Genomic DNA, 6,097 nt, shown 5'->3' with positions numbered 1-6,097 from the left:
GAAGATGCCCGAAATTTGATGCGAGTTCGTGGATAGAGACTCAACATACATCAAATACCATGAATAACATTTTTCGAATCACTAAATTGCGTTATTCCATCCACCTGCAGTTCAAATTTGAAATATTCAAAAAAAATCAATGAAAAGAAATAAATTAGAGAAATATATAAAAAAATCAAATTTGATCCAAATTTTAAAATTGAGTTTTAAATAATGTATTATAGCACCAAAAAAACAAGGTTCAAAAAACAAAAAAAATCTTTGCCGAGGGCGCCCTCGTTAGAGAGGGTCTTTATCGAGGGCCATCGGCCAATAACCCTCGGCAAAGAATATTAAAAAAAAAATCTTTACAGAGGGACCTGGATTTGGGCCCTCGGCAAAGCGCCAACCCTGAATCGGCCAGCTGGCTGGCCCAAAATCCCCGCCCACATTTCTTACGCCGCCCCACCACCCCGCGCGGCCCGCCGCCGCTGCGCGCCCCGCCGCCCGACCTCCGCGCCGCCCCTGCGCGCCGCTCCAGCGCCGCCCCACCGACGCCGCCCCACCGCCCCAGAGCCGCCCCGGGGGCGCGCCCTGCCTCCCCTCCCCGTCTCGGTCGAGCAAGGGGAGCTCGGCCGCCCCGGCCGGCCCTCCGGCGGCCCCCCGCGCCGGCCTTCCCGCCCCCCCGCGCCGGCAGAGACACCGACCCCGTCCACCGGACAGCCCCGCCCAGCTACCCCAGATCCGTTCGTTCACGGATGACCCTGTTCACCGGATCCAGTCGTTTATAGACGTGGGACGCCCCTCCTTTTCGTAGCAGCCCCGGCAGCCAACCCCGCCCTCCGTGTCGCCGGCGCCGGCGGGATGGCTTCGTCGGCGGCGTACCCCGACGCGGACGAGAACCTGGAGGCCATCATCACCCGCATCGAGCAGAAGTCCCGAAAGATCGAGACCCTCCTCAAGCAGTACGCCCCCCCTTTCCCTCTCCTCTCGACCCCTCCCCTGCTTTTGATTCGCCTGCTCATTTCTCCGCGGCGTGGGGGCAGGTCGAAGCCGGTGGAGGCCCTGAAGACGGCGCTCGAGGGGTCGCCGCTCAAGACCCGCGACGAGCGATGCAAGGTTCGGTCTTGATATGGCTCGTCTCGTTTCTTCCGTGGGTTCGATCTGGGTTTCTTGGATTGTTCATTCTTGTCGGCTGCGCGCAGTCGGCGAACTGGATCGTGGTGCACCGCGCGATGATGGCGATCAGGGACGTCGACGGCATGTTCAACTCCCTGGATCCCGAGTACTACGACATCCTCATGAAGTAAGGGATACCACCTCTCCCCTGCTCCTCCCTTTCCATCACTTGCTTCCCAGATCCAAATTTACTGGTCAGAGAAGGTCAGTGGTTTCCAGAACTAGATATCAATCACTGCATTATAAATTTTGTTGCATTGATCCACGGTGATTGTGTAATGGTATTGCTACAAAACTTTAGTTTTTATGACATCAGTTTTGTGCGGTGGGATGACAGTTGATGATTGAGAACAGTTATGCTGTACCTAACATTGGTGATTTTCATCCTGCCATGCTTGTTATGATTTGTCATTCTGCTGCGGTAGCTGGTTGGGATTTTGGGAAATTTTGTTTTGCCCATGCAGTCTAGATGTTGCTTAATTGTGTGTTAATTATTGGGAAATTGGATTAGAGAGAACACATAATGGAACCTTTGATTATACCATTACTTTGTGTGGTCAAGAGGATATAACATTTCAATTATTTTATGGGACTGTACAACTTCCAGTAAAAAATGAGTGCATTCTAGAATGCATGCAGTCAGTCTATGTTTGTTTGGATCGACCATATGATTAGTAGTTCAATTTACTTAAAAAAATATTGTAATTCCGTTGACCTAAAATTAATTTAGAATAGGAATTGCTGATCAAGTTAATGCTTTGGACTGGATGACACACTGTTTTATGAAATCTGTTCTATAAACGACAGTGTACTATTGACAAAATGACAATGAGTTGTATGATTCAATACCTGAACAAGCTCGGTTCTATAACCGACAGTGTACTATTGACAAATGACAATGAGTTGTATTACTCAATACCTGAACAAGCTCTGTTCTATAAACGACAGTATTGACAAAATGACAATGAGTTGTATGACTCAATACCTGAACGAGCTTTGGATACTATGGGCTGTCACTTAGATGTGTGCATTTCTTGTTTAATATTGCTCACGACATGATCGAATGAACATGTATGTATGCTGATCAATATTCCTATGCTTGTCCACTTTGTCACGTTTCACGTCATCCTTGATTTCACATTATTGAAGGTTGCTGTGCCGCTCACCTTAGAACTGTGGTAAAATTAAGTTAGCTGTACACCATTTTACTCACATGTATCTCTTTATTTCTGTCTTGGAATTGTTGCCTTCTATGATTCCTTTTATGCTAATATGAAGATTATTAGTCTCTAAATATCAGTGTGATGCAGGTACCTTTATAGGTTTATCTACAGGGGATAGGCCAACATGTGATCAGTGCCTCAAAATTCATGAAAAACTGACTGAGAAGGCAGGCCTAGGCTGTATATTGCGGTCCCTTGCTGATACTGTAAACACTGTATGAGCTTTGTCTCTGCTGCTGAGGGTGGATATAACAAAGTTCTCTTCTTGCTCTTTACTGTGATAAATCACATCAGGAAAATTAGCTGTAATTGTTAACTAGATGTTTTACATTCTCTCTTTCTTTGCCATTAGGCAATTTCAGTTAGAGCATCATTGTACCCTAACTAGAATGGTGGAAATAAATGTGTATTATGTTGGTTTTCAAGTCTTTGTACTTGACGGTTATTTTTTTTTTCTAAGTGATTTCTGTACCATCAGAGCTGAATAAATGTCTTTTTGACACCAATTATTACACTTCCAACTTATGGAATGCAAAAAACAAAAAAAAAATTTAAATTTCTGCCTCTTTGCCGAGGGCAATGACCAAGGCCCTCGGCAAAGAAGGGTCCTTTGCCGAGGGCCGTCCCATTGCCCTCGGCAAAGATTCATTGGAAAAATTCTGGAACATTTCCCTCGGCAAAGACTTTTTTAAAAAAATTAAAATTTCTTTGCCGAGGGCCTGCGGGGAAGCCCCCGGCAAAGATTTAAAAAAAAAAGAATAATTCTTTGCCGAGGGCCGTCCCATTGCCCTCGACAAAGATTTTTTGGAAAAATTCTGCAACATTTCTTTGCCGAGGGCCATGGTTGGAGGCCCTCGGCAAAGATTTTTCAAAAAAAAAAAAGAATAATTCTTTGCCGATGGCCCCCGGAGACGGCCCTCGGCAAAGACTCCGTCCCAGGCGCCGGCGCCGTGACGGCTGCTTTTCTTTGCCGAGTGCCGGTCCAGCCCTCGGCAAAGGCTTTGCCGAGTGCCCGATAAACGGCCCTCGGCAAAGACCCTCTTCACCGACTCAAAATTCCCCGAGAGCTCTTTGTCGAGGGCCGCCCTCGGCAAAGCCTTTGCCGAGGGTTAATGGGCCTTTGCCGAGGGCCTCAGGCCCTCGGCAAAGAGGCCGTCTCCAGTAGTGATAGCTTGTGGGATTATAGATATGATGTACTAAAACGGAGTGCCATATAGATGCATAGTGACAATACAATAAGAGTTTGTGGATACAATCATTTGACTTGGTACAAGCAGGAGAATAAAAGGTGTAGGGACACACACGTCATTTTAGTAACTAACTAATTTATCGTTAAAATATGAGAATTTTGTTCTTTGTGGAAGCGATGGAGTAGATACCAAGTATGTCATTAGCAATTAAACACGCGATACTTTGTGACATAGCATGGCTTTTATACTTGGTATCGAGAATTTTGTCTCTCAAATGCATCAAGGGAAGTTTCCTTGGCGATCACGCAATGTTTCCAAGGTTTTGAGCCTATCGTTGTGGATGATTGGAAGGTCATGCGCCGATGGTGGTCATTGGCACCGGTGAGTTTCGATATATTAAAACAAGGCAATCATCAATGGATAGGAGGTTAAAAATGTCATTAGGGGACCCTGGATTTACTCTGGTGTATCGTTTTTATTGTCGAGAGAATCCCTTCCCTTCGCAAAAAAAAAAGTGGTTGTTGCTAACCATTAAGAAAGGTTGCTGAACTGTTGCTAGTTCAGAACTTAAAATCGATAATTAATTGTGACGTTTGTTTTCCAATTCGATCAACGAATCTTGGCTAGCATTAATCGGGGGGCGAAGCAGTCATCGTCTCATCGATCAATCATCATCAATCGTACAGGAGAGGCACATGTGGTGACCGTCGGTTCACACAAAAAATGTTGTGACTGTGATCCATGGTTGCAATGCAAGCTAGTGGACCTCCGATTCAAATCCTTCGGGCATGCTCCGATGGGGGCATTTTCCATCAATCACGATTAGTTCATCTTCCAGTTAATCACTTTCGTCGTGTCGCCGTTACTGATGCCTCTGATTAGACAGAGAAAGGTGGTATTATTATGCTAGTGACACGTAACTGATGCTAGTAGACATGCATGCTGCTGGGTTTGTATGCATTTTTTTTTTCTAGTGCTTGGGCCTTGGCGATGACGTTGCACTACGACTTAGGGTGTGCAAAACTTGGACAGAAATTCAGTTTGCCCGTTTTCGCGCATCGAACAAGTACACTAAGCAAGCACCGGCCCAACTGACGTAGGCCCCTTAGATTCCCCAGCAATTCGGACCGGTCCAGCCTTTTTTCTTTGGAAAAAGTCCACATTACCTCCTCAACTTTCGCGAAAGTCTGTTTTTCCTTCCTAAACTCCAAAACCGGGCAAACACACATCCCTCAACTTTTAAAACCGTTCATCTTACCTCTCTGGCCTGGTTATAAGCGGTTTTGAAGGCGGTTTTGTCTTTTTCTTTTTTATTTATTTCGGCTAAATCTTTGAAAAATCATAGTAAATCACAGAAAAATCATAAAATAGAAAATCTAATTTTGTTGGACTCCAGATGAGTAGATCTACATATTGAATATATAATATGGTATGCTTTAGTACAAAGTTTTTGTTGTGGCTTTAGATTATGCTTTTCTGTAATTAAATGGAATAATTCATAGCTGCAGTTTCTATGGTCCAATTTTAGTGAAATTTTTATGGTGGGTTAATTATTGTATAATTGAACTATAGTAAAACTTTCATACTCATTGGATCATGTATAACTTAGTTATATATTTTATTTAGGTTTATGCTTGTTAAATATAAATAAATCTATAACTAAGCTATACATGATCCGGTGAGTATGAAACTTTTACTATAGTTCAATTATACAATAATTAACCCACCATAAATTTTTTTATCACAATTGGACCATAGAAACTGCAGCTATGAATTATTCTAATTAATTACAGAAAATCATAGATCTAAAGCCACAACAAAAACTTTGTACTAAAGCATACCATATTATATGTTCACTATGTAGATCTACTCATGTGGAGTCCAACAAAATTGGATTTTTTTATTTTATGATTTTTCTGTAATTTACTATGATTTTTCAAAGATTCGGCCGAAATAAATAAAAAAGAAAAAGACAAAACCGCCTTTAAAACCGCTTATAACAAGGCCAGTGAGGTAAGATGAACGGTTTTAAAAGTTGAGGGAGGTGTTTTGCCCGGTTTTGGAGTTCAGGGAGAAAAAACGGACTTTCGCGAAAGTTAAGGGAGGTAATATAGACTTTTTTTCATTTTTCTTTCTTTCTATATCCTATGCCCGTGTTCGCGGAAGCACTCAACCTGGGCCGTTGAGCTGTCCAGCCCGCTCCGCTGCTTCTTCGTTCAGAGCCCATCTCGCTCTCCTTTAGCAGAAAAAAGGGCCCATATACTCGACAGCCATCCCAAAATTTCTCTTGGCCCCAGCTCCACAGGAAAGAAAAGAAGAAAAAGAGCGGAGAAATTTGTCCGTGATGACAGGACAGGAGCAAGAAAGCTGAAAGCTAATCGAATCTGACTTTTGGGGCCGCACACTGCAAGCAGGGTTCGGGTTGGCCCTTTGTGCCAAGCCTTCGCTTTCGTCAGAATGAAATCACGGCCAATTCCTCTCACGCATCATTTCCCTCTGAAAGTTGGAAGACGATGGACGTCAGTG

At 43.9% G+C, this 6,097-nt stretch overlaps 1 pseudogene; it reads left to right on the top strand.

Moving 5' to 3' along the window:
* The first annotated feature begins 413 nt into the window (after positions 1–413).
* Positions 414–2,841, top strand: LOC136493945 (actin-related protein 2/3 complex subunit 5A-like; annotated as a pseudogene).
* The last annotated feature ends 3,256 nt before the right edge of the window (positions 2,842–6,097 follow it).

Source organism: Miscanthus floridulus, chromosome 11, assembly GCF_019320115.1.
Source record: "Miscanthus floridulus cultivar M001 chromosome 11, ASM1932011v1, whole genome shotgun sequence".
In the NCBI taxonomy this organism is placed as follows: Eukaryota; Viridiplantae; Streptophyta; class Magnoliopsida; order Poales; family Poaceae; genus Miscanthus; species Miscanthus floridulus.
Note: the sequence above shows the minus strand (reverse complement) of the source record. Positions and strands in the feature narration are given on the sequence as shown.